We start from the raw sequence: 10,793 nt of genomic DNA, 5'->3' as shown, positions 1-10,793 counted from the left end.
CACAAGGATGGCCGTTCGTGTGAGGCCACATGATGAGAGTCTCCTCTTACATGTACAATGGCCACTACACTCAGTGCTCCTCATCTTTCTCTCTTAGAGCAGTTCAAGGCCCATGCTCAGGTTTGACAAGAAGGTTTTGCTGACCAAAAGTTGCCAGAGGCTAATCTCAAGTCTTCAGGCAGTTCTTGTTTGAGGACTCTATAAACCTGGAGGATGGGACCTAGTATAACAACAAGGTGATCTTGGATTCAGGTAGTGGAAAAAGGGTGTAGGAGGAAGATGGGTTCTTAGTCACAGGAAGCCCAGCCCAGAAACTGGATGTCAGAAGATTCTAGACCTCAAAAAGAAATAGTGTTGGAGAAAAACACAGTAGTTTGAAGGCGGAGCCATTTTGCAGAAGGCTGCAATAGTTAATCCTCATGGCCATTTCTGGGAAAGCATTGCAGTTGATCCAGAACCAAGCACTCACTTAGCCAGCAGTAGTGGAGTGCAGCACCTCTTTCTTCACCACATACAACAAGCACCGGGAGCCTTGTGAGCTGTCCTTTGAATGCATCTGGAAACTCTTGTCAGGCCAGGCTTGGGGAGGACAACTAGGGAATCAAAACCAGCCAGCCTCTGCTGAAGAGGAGCAGGGGAGAGGATGGGCTGTGTGCTCTCCTGCTCTGGTAACTTCTGTCTGTGTATGTTGCACCTTGGAGGCTCTCATCGGAATGGAGATGTAATTGCATGGATCATCAGGCCACAGACCACCTTTCCCAGGCACTCTGAAAATGAATGCAGCTTACTCTGGCACAGAAATCCTCAGGTGAAGCAATGAAATTCTCTGTAAGTTCTTGGTATCGCCACCATTGCAGCTGGAACAGGACATTTATGTTAACCATTTTTCCTGTTTGTCCTTCAGGCTAGAAAAACCTACACCTTCCTTAAGACCAGAGATCACTTTGGGAAAGCAAATGCATATAGCACAGGTTTTTTTATTGTTCAGCTTATTAAGGAAAAAAGTCCACTGATTCCCTTTTTTTTCCTTTTATTTTTTAAAAAAATATATGCATAAAAATCACATGGGGTTGATTGTGCACTATGGCAGCTGAAATAGTAGAAGAAGAAAACTTAACATGTAGTCAGTCCCTGTAGGAGATGGGTGTGTGATGCAGTTGGAAACAAGGATTTGTGTGGTCAGCTGCCACTCTGGAGACTGCTTTTTTCTAGATTTGTTTCTCTATGAGAGATTCTTGTGCAGATTTTCTGCCATCTAGTAAGGACTGATGTCACACTTAAAGACTTTCCCATGGAGGGTCTCAATGGAAAACCAGCACTCCTCTATCAAGGTACCCTTGCTCAATAAGGGATATACCTCTTTGTCAAGGGCAACTGGAATTGACTGACTTTTCCAAAACTGTGAAGAGAGGGGGAATGATCTGATGGATCAGCTACAGACAATCAAACCTTGATGTGTGGAGCCAGAAACTTCCTCAGCATATTTTGGAAACACAGTTTAAAATGTATGAAGCAACAACTGTGTGGCATAAATAAGAAAGGGTTTCCTCCAGAGACATGATAATGGTATTATGTCCAGACCCCACCTGGCACATGTAAATTATGCTTGCTGTCAGCACAGTTTTTGAACTTGATTGCCCAAGATGTTGTGCTACTGAGAAAGTGGCACTTTTTATCTCCTTCACACTGATATTGTTAGGAATTGCGCCATTCGTAATGTGAGAAGCCAAACAAAACCACATTGTCAGCAACACATACGAGGTGTTCTTGTCTTTACCTTCCTGTCCCCATAATGGTGGCTGACATAGGTAAACTCCACAGTCAGTGTTGTTCAGTGTTAAAGTGGCAGGTAAAAGTGTGGTGATGGGGGTTTGGTTAAAGGTGTTGTTTGGTCCAGATTCGTTTCAGGGGCAGCATAAGTTTTAAAAATACTCAAGACTGAGGCTTGTACTTATATACAAGACTTTTTGCCCTCACACTGCTTTCATTAGAGAAGAGGAGTGCTGCTGAAACTGCTCATTTTCAGTTGCATGTCCACCGAGAGTCTCTGCAAAGGTGAACGGGGAAACAGACACAGAAGAATTGTAAAGGGCAAAAGCATTGTGTGGTGTCAAATTACCCCAAAATTCATCAGCTCATCACGTTTGTTGGGCTGGGGACACCCCTTCCCTTTGCTGTCTCTCAGTGGGACCAGAGTGCCAGGCTAACTGGGATGCCTTGCAAGCTGTCCAGCTCACAGGGGTGAGCTCGGTGAAGGGCTCAGCAGATCCATCTCGGCCTCATGGCCCTCTGGAGTGGAGCAGTGGAAAGGGTGCAGAACCAGCAGGAGGTGAAGGGATGAGCAGAGATGGCCTGATGGCCACTAAAGTTTGCTTCCTGACAGAATACACAGTGAAGGTCTCTAGAAGCTCTGCAAGTTATTTCTGGTACTTTCCAAATAATGTTGTTTTAACTATAACCTTTGCATTGAATTTCCTGCCAATCGTATGCATGCGCTTCTCAAAACTACACTGTTGTTCTACATCTGCAGTTATTTTCCCCTTAAACTGTGGTTCTACTCCGAAAAAATGTCTGTAAAAATGGCCTTGTGGGAAACCACTGCTCAGTGTATAAGCGAGGTCTTTATTGAATTTTTCACGTTACAAGCCTATAAGAGGTTTTACTTTGTATCAAAACAGCAAACTTGGGCTAATGTGAGAGAGATTTTTTCCCTCCTGTTCCATGACTCTTAGAGATATCGCTGCTACAGGCTAAACACTGCCCTCAGGTTAATCTCCGTCACTGTGTTTAAGTGGAGAGGCATTTAAGCAATAGAGTTTAAGATCTGGAATTGGGTACCACAATGGAGTAACAATGCTGAGCAGCAAGTGCTAAGCCTACCTATAGGGCAGATGATATTCCTGCATTTCTTTCCTTCCAAATTCTGCCCTACAGAGTTTCCTGATAGACATGCCTGATAAAGGCAGTAGACATCAAATATACACATGAATACACAAAATGTTCAAAAGTAGGGATTCCCTAGCCCTGTAGGCTATAGAAGAGCATGGACAAAAGTGGGAGGAAGCTGAGGCATTCACAGGCTCCTTCACTCAAGGCAAGTCAGAGGCCAGAGGTGGGAGGTGATGGAGGAGGTGTTCACCTTCACTCCTTGACAGTGATGGTCACAGCCCTAGAGAGCTGGGGGAAAAGGGTAGGAGGGAGAGCATGCTACTTTCAAGCAGTTTCACTCTTAGCCTGCCTGCCGGTGAACACACTGCTATGATCTCATGAAGAGGAGTATGGGACAGTCACAAGGTGCTCCTGCTTGGGACCTGAGCCCTGGCTCCTCATGTTTGGGTTGAACTAGACAGTGTCAGGGCTTTGGCTGAAGGGCCTGGAGCCCAGCAGCAGAGTCAAGCTTTAAGAGAGCTTCTAGGAGTGGATGCCTGTCTCCCTGATGAGTGCTCATGGTGCCATAAGGGCTGCTCAGACCCAGAGTCCCTCCCTAGAGACTCTCAAGGAAGACCTGGGCTGTCACCCTGGGCCTGGTTCAGCCACATGAAGGAAGACCACTGTCTAAACCCTTGTCTGAGCCTGGGGACATAGTGTCTGAGGCCCAGCAGGCATTTGAGCCACAGCAGTGTGGCAAGTGATCTCTGTCAGCCTAATCATGGTGCCTGTGTATGCAGATGGTCTTATTCTGGCACACTACGATGGAAAATTCAGCAGTGTGAACTGGAAGGAAGGTGCATACCCACGGGATTATCATCATGTGTGCACAGCTCTCACATCCTCTCTGAGTCTCAATTTCCACAGCAGAGAAAGGGACCTAAAGGACACCTTCCCATCTTCTTCAAAAATAGATTCATAGACCAGGCTCTTGCATCACACCCAGCTGTCCACTGCCCAGGTCTGTACGGCCTTTATTGACTTATAGTATTTCAACATGCCTCTGCAAATTCCGGAGGGTTCTCCTGGCATTGAACATGGAAGATGCTTGGCTAGATTGCCTACAGAACTTGCTCACAGACCTGTATTGAAGATGGATTACCTGTACAAGTGATATGTTCCACAGGAAGGCAGCACTGGACTCAGAGAACAGCCTTACACCAAGTCTATGCCCAAGGAGGTAATGAGCTGAACACTGGCTGATTTGCTATTCAGCATCAGTGGCTGCTCTTGTCCTTGAGGGAAATCATTACCTTATTACCTGGGCAGTTTTGGAGAGATAAAGCCCTGCTCTGTTTTTCAGCCTGTCAATGTGTTAACATCTCTCTCTGTTTAAAGTTAGAGGGTACAAATACTTGACAAGCCTAATATGAAGCAATGATAGCTTCCAGACCTAATAAATTGAGAAGAATTTAGGGATTTATTGTACATTCAAAATTGCTTGAAGGCAAGACACAATACTGTAAGGAGATTTTTCAGAATAAACCCTCAGGTATTTTGATTATCAAGGCTTGTTTCCAGTTTAATCACATTTCCCTTCCTTCTCTAGAGGAAAAAAATCATTACAGCCACCACCCTCATTCTGCTCAGAGCTCTCCTTGCTCCTCCGTTTTCTTCATCTCTTTGCCTGAGCAGCTTCTAGAAAGGGAGTTAATTAGATTGTTGATTTTGTTTTAAAATATGTTTGGTGATGTCATGCTTATCCAAGGGCCAACCTCCTACTCCCCCTTAAGCCCATCTGGGGGTTACTGATTTGTGACTGCAGTAATTATTAACTTTCATGTCATTAAAATGCCTGAAATTACTTGTTTGGAGGCAGCTTCCTGTCTCCTTACAGATCACTGCTCAGGAACTGCATTCCTCTTTCTCCCCTGGGCTCAGCCTGAAGAGCTATTTTCCCTCTGCTCTGTGGTTTCCTGGGTTCAGCTCTCCCCCTATTTGCCCTCTAACATTGCTGCTCCCCACCTTGGGAGGCAGAAGGTCTGATGAGAAAGGCCACAGCCAGTGTACTTGGGTGTAAGGAGTGGAAGGGAAGAGTGGTGTTCAGGTGGGCCACCTGACCCAAGGACTTGAGGGCACTTTCACTCCCTCAAGAGATGTACCACTACCTTGTGAAACAGCTCAGAACACAGAGCCCCTCAGCCCTCCTGAGAGCACACCTCTACCAGGGTTTTACCTCTGGGATTGCTCCTCTGAGGATTTTCCTCCTATGGAGCCTTCCTCTGAGGTGAGCTGCCTGCAGCAGAATGGCTCCGTGACTCCATGAGGCTACACACAACTGAAAAGACTATTTTGTGGCTATGGGTAGGCAAGGCTGCATGTTGGTGGAGATTACTAACAAGGTCCTTGTGAACATTGCAAGACCACCACTTGGAGGAAAAACAAGCTCTGTGGACACTGCTGTTTTCCTCACTGTGGTCCCTGAGGAACCTGTAGATGGTCCTTGAGAGATCCAACCCATAGCCCTGTCCCTGTGGTACCTGTCAAGTTCATTGCCATAACACAAAGCCCAAGCTGCAGCTCACCTCATCCGCTCCACAGGCTGTGCCCCTATTTAGGAAATGGGATGTATATGTCTCAGGGAAAATGGGACTTAGTTCACTGAGAGAAAGACACACAGGGTTACACTTTCCTCCTCTTCTCTTCCTGACTGACACGCATGGGCAAGGGGGAAATGTCATTTTGCGCATCACCGTTCCCTGTTGCTCTGGTAGCTGCCACATAAGAGGCAGAAAAGGGCGCAGAGCATGAAGCAGTTCAGAATTTCAGCCTCCCTCTCCCTGCAGTTGCAAAGAGCAATTGCAGGGGGCTGGGAGGGCTATTTCAGGGCAGGTGCTGTGCCCTGCAGTTGGAGCAGGCTGCAGAGAAGGTTTGTGGGGGCACTGCCCTGTGCTTGCACCTGAGCACACATTCATGCACGCAAACACACACACAGAGAGCACAGTTCAGGCCCAGTGGGGAAGCGTGGGGGGCATCAAGCACTTGGCTCCACTTGAATGCTTACCCTGGAAGCAGGCCAAGGACAGCAGGTGTCCACAGCCACCAGAGTCCCTTCTCTTCACCACAGTCTGCCTAGGTGAGGCTTTCATTCTAATAGAAAACATGTGCTGTTGCTTTTGTGTTTCAAGGACAAGAGTGTCACTACATTTCTCCAGTGCTGACCTTCCGTGCACCACAAAAGACCCCCCCCCCCCCTTTCTTGCTACTTTCCCCACCCTCTTTGCAGGCAGCAGTTTCCTTTATCAGAGATGCTCAGTGTTCAGAGGGAAGGTGGCTAAAGGAAAGGACCGCTCAGGGGTTTTATCCTTTTGGTCTTGGAAATGATGCAGGCAGGCTGGTGCAGCATCTCTCTCTCCTTTCCCCTCCCCTGCCTCAGCCCTCGTGGTGGGGGAAGGACGAGCGTGGGCGGTGGAAGGAGTTGTGGTCCCCAGATGTGTGAACTGTTGCCGAGTAGAAATAGTGCACACGGACAAACCACAGCTCAGCTGAGAGCCATCGCTCTGGGCTTTCATCGCTGACCTTTTCCTCTCGCCCTTCTCCGTCCTCACCTGCCCTCCCACTGCTCCCCCTGCACTTTGCACTCCGAGAGCTCTCTGCACAGTGCTTTGAAATGGTGAGGAGGACTGGCAAAGGAAAGTAAAGAAGAAGGGGGGAGTAAAAAAAAATAAAAATATCTGCAGCAAAGAGAAGGCTATGCATTCATCCTCTCTCCATTTTCCTCGGGCTCAGGTTGCCATCCTGCAGGACAAGAGAGTCGTGGGCTGTCCCTGCCTTGTCTACTCATGGAACTGAAGGCTCAGATGTTCTGCCTCCACTGCTGGCAGGATTGGGGATGAGGGAGGAGAAGAAAGCCTGTCTGAGGGTCAGGGGAGTCTTCAGTATCTGCCATATAATGAACAAATAGAATTTACAAAAATAAAAATTAAAATCATGTGGTACAGCTGTCAAAGCCTGTAAAATTCTCTTAGACTAAAACAATGCTACCAGCACACCACTCATAGAAAAGTGGAAGTTGGGGCAAAGCAAGGGCTTGAGAGGTGTTTTGGATTGTGTGTGGAATAGTAATCCTACTATTAATAATAGGGACCCTTGGCCCTAAAGATCTGCTGAATTGCTGGCTGTGGCTGCAGGTGATAGGGCTTTGTTGCCTGGAATGTGCTTTCTAGTGATCTGCCCCATTCCACTATTTCAGGGAAAGAACTGAGAACGTGTGAGAAGAAAAATAGTGTCTGTAGGGGTGAACGTGAGAATGCCACAAACCCAGAAAAGCATGTGTGGGGCAAACAGAATGCTGTGAGGCATCCCATGGAAAATGCTTGCTCTAGGGCATTGTTGTGTGAAACACCTGGAAGGTGATCAGGGCTCCAGAGCAGGGGATCAGAACAGTGAAAATGATGCCTGCAGGATGTGGGTCAGTTAGACAAGAGACCTATTATCTTCCTTCCTCTCCGTGGACTATTTCTTCCCCTGGCTACTTTGAAGCATTGCATCTGTCCTCAGCAGCACCGGTGAGGCTTGGGCACATCTGCCCCCTCAGGGGTGCACCGCAGCTCACGCCGGCAGGGGAGGCACCTCTGCACTTCTCCATCCTCACCCACACTGGCAACGGGTGCAAGTGTGTTAAAATGAATCAAGAAAGAACACAGACTCCTGCCTCCCACTCACCCAGGGCTCCATTTACAACCTCACAGGTAGATGGGGAGCTCCCTACGCCTTACCTTGTCCAGGCTGAGAGCTCTACATTCTGCTCCCTCCCATCCTAACTGTTGCAAAGAGAGACTGGGAAAAGTGTGAAGTTTTGCAATAATTCACCGGCCATTTGTGAGTAAAGTGACACAAACTCGAGAGACTGGATGGTCTGTGGAATGAGAAACTGTCGGAAGCCTTTGATTTAAACCTTCTGCCCTGACCCTCACTGTGGTATAACTGCAAGGCAAGAGATCACAGAGAGTTCGTGGGTGAAGGAGAAGGTATTTCATTAGATGAGGGACCTGTGCTTGTACCAAAGAGGCCTGGAGCCTCAGCACCCTCTGCCCACCTCCTGATAGCATCTTCAGAGTGAGCCAGGCTTGCAAAGGGCAACAGTTTCCGTTGTCAGGAAGATGAGAGATGTCCATATGAGGTTGGTATGTGTGTTGGCATGTGTGGGTGTCACAGCAGAGTGTGCACCAAGCTGGCCTTTGAAGCCTGGTGTGACTGGGCAAGTGCCTGCTTTGCCAGTGTGGTCAGAGGAGGGCCACACCACACGAGGCAGTGTGCATTTGACAACTGCCCTCAAATGCAGCTGTGGCCCACCATCCACATAGCCTTGAGCAGGGTCCATACCCAGCCCTTCAAATCCTGTGGTAGCTCCCAGCCAGCAATGGGAAAGGGAAGCTGAGAGAAAGGAGGTCTGGGCAGGCTGAATCCACTGCTGGTCTCTGGCTGCAATGTGCTAGATGGACGGAGGTGGCAGTTCTGCTCGTGGCACTGGGCGATGCTGGCTGGGGTGTTGCATCATCCCCTCTCCCTCTCTGGACCCTGGGAGATAAACAAGGCTGAGGTGTGAGTGAAGCAGGTTGTCTGGGTGGTTGGGAGAGAAGGAAGGACAGCAGGCTGCAGCAGAGGGGAAACTTGCTCCAGTACAGTGAGGCAGCCCCTGAATAGTGCACTGATGTGGGGCAGATCTTGAACCATAGCTGGCAGCTGAGGCAAGGCCAGAGACTCTTCCTGTGACTTCCCCTCCTGTGACAAAGGCTCTGAAGCAGCCAGGTCCTGCTTTCTTGTGTCCCTGCTCTCCTTGGTGCTTTGGGTGCAGTCACATCTGCCTGTGCCCACCTGCAGGGTCAAAGGCCTCCTTCATACTTTTCTTGCCCTGCTTCACTCTTCCCCTTTCCCACAGCTATCACAGGGCAAGGAGATATTGCAGGGCCTTCAGCTTCTCCTGACTTGTCCCTGACATGTGCTTCCTTTCCCAGGGACAGCATCATGTCCTGCACTTCACGCCCCTTCTCCCACTCCTTTTCTTTCATACCTGCAAGACCGGGGACCTGCAGGAAGGCACTTTTCAGGGACAGCCCTGTGACAGATGCTTTGAACAACCTTCAGACATGTCCACAGAGCCTTTCGCAGCAGAGTTTGGATGACTCTTTCAGGGGAAAATATAGGCACAGCTCCAGGGGTAGTGCTGTAGCTGCGCATCCCAGAGCACTTGCTTTGTCCAGGAGAGAGATACTGGCTGTCAGCAACCCCTGAATCACATTCCACAGGGCAGCTCCCTTGCATGGGAAAAACCACAGACGTGGGGTCAATGAATGAATGAATGAATGAATGAACAATCCCACAGCCTTCTGGGCATGGGTGCACTCACTGGCAGGGCAGCAGGGCTGATCTGACCCATTCTAGACCTTGTTCCTTCAAAGCATTGCAGGGTCCACCTTGCCTGAGTTGAGCCTCACCTGCAGCAACTCCCTGGTCAGGCATTTGTGGTGTAATGGGTGGCACCAGCTGCAGACCCTGCCTGTCACCGTGCATCTTAGCCCCAAGGGATTTGGCTGAGGAGGCTCTTCAGGTGGCAGGCTGAAAGGCTGAATCATGGAAAACTTTTCTTGAAGATCTGGCTATACATTTCCTGTCCCCTCTCCCTCCCTCCCTCTCTCCTTTCCTCACCTTTTGTAAGTGTGACAAAGTCACTTCCAATCTGCCAGCATCTCACCTCAAGGAACAGGAACATGCACAAACACAACCACTACACTTCCTGAGGACACATTTTTATCTGCTTCCTCAGAAGTAAATAAAAAAAATGGGAAGAAGCCTGGGCTCTGACCTGACAGAGCACTGCATTTACTAGGATATATATAGCCCTTGCTCTGGGCCTGTCACAGGACCAAAGAGGCCTGTGGGGATGTGTATGATTATGTATTCCACCCTTTGCCAAATGAAGTGTCTGGTACACATCAAACCACAGGAGAAACTATGTGAAGGCAAATTAAACTCAAAACAGAAGGTCCTATATGGGCACCTCGTCTTGTTCTTTTGCCGATCCTTCTACCTCGGCAGGAGTCCCCTCAGTCCAAAGATGATAAACAAAACCCCATGTACCTCTTTGACTTGGACTGAGACCCCAAAAGGCATCTCCCTGTCCTTAGGATTCTATCCTTCTAGATCTTTCACTCAAGCTTACAAGTCTCCAGTCCCTGCTCATGTCTTCCCCTCTCCCTCAACTTTATGAGCAATTGCCGCTTGTCCTTCTACCTCTGACCTGACTCTCAGGCCTTTCTCATCACACACGGGTCTTCCAAATATGCATGCCCAGCTTAACTCTGGAACTCCCACTCATTCCAATATTAGGAAGCATAAGTGTCCAACCAACAGTTTACTATCCCTCCCACACTGTACTTCCTGGCCTTCAGCTCTTGGCAGAGAAAAGAGAAATGTCATAGGGAAAACAGTGCTTACCAAGTACTTGATAGAAGAATGTGCTAAAAAATGTCATAAGATAAAGGGATCTGATCTCCCTGAAGAGAACTCCAACATTAACCCAGCCTTCCTCTATATAAATAAGTACTTGAAGCCTATTCCTACATCCCATTGTATTGTCCTGGGAGTTTTTTTGAAATCTCCAAAGAATCCTTTTTTGAATTTGCTGAAAGCTTTTCCAGCAAAAGGGAGAGGGTTGTCATAATTAGAAGTGTTCAAGCAGTTAATATTTTAAGGTAATGGTTCTTTGCAAAGGAAACAGACACAAGATTACCAAGCATTACCCAGGGAAGTTTCAGAGCGGAGTTAAACTTTGTACCTGTCAATTTCAGGCCAGTGTATTTTCCATCACATAATTCAGCAATAACCAGAGCTAGAAGAAATAGCTGGGAGAGAAAAACAGATTT

Source organism: Motacilla alba, chromosome 1A (assembly GCF_015832195.1).
Source record: "Motacilla alba alba isolate MOTALB_02 chromosome 1A, Motacilla_alba_V1.0_pri, whole genome shotgun sequence".
Taxonomy (NCBI): Eukaryota; Metazoa; Chordata; class Aves; order Passeriformes; family Motacillidae; genus Motacilla; species Motacilla alba.
Note: the sequence above shows the minus strand (reverse complement) of the source record.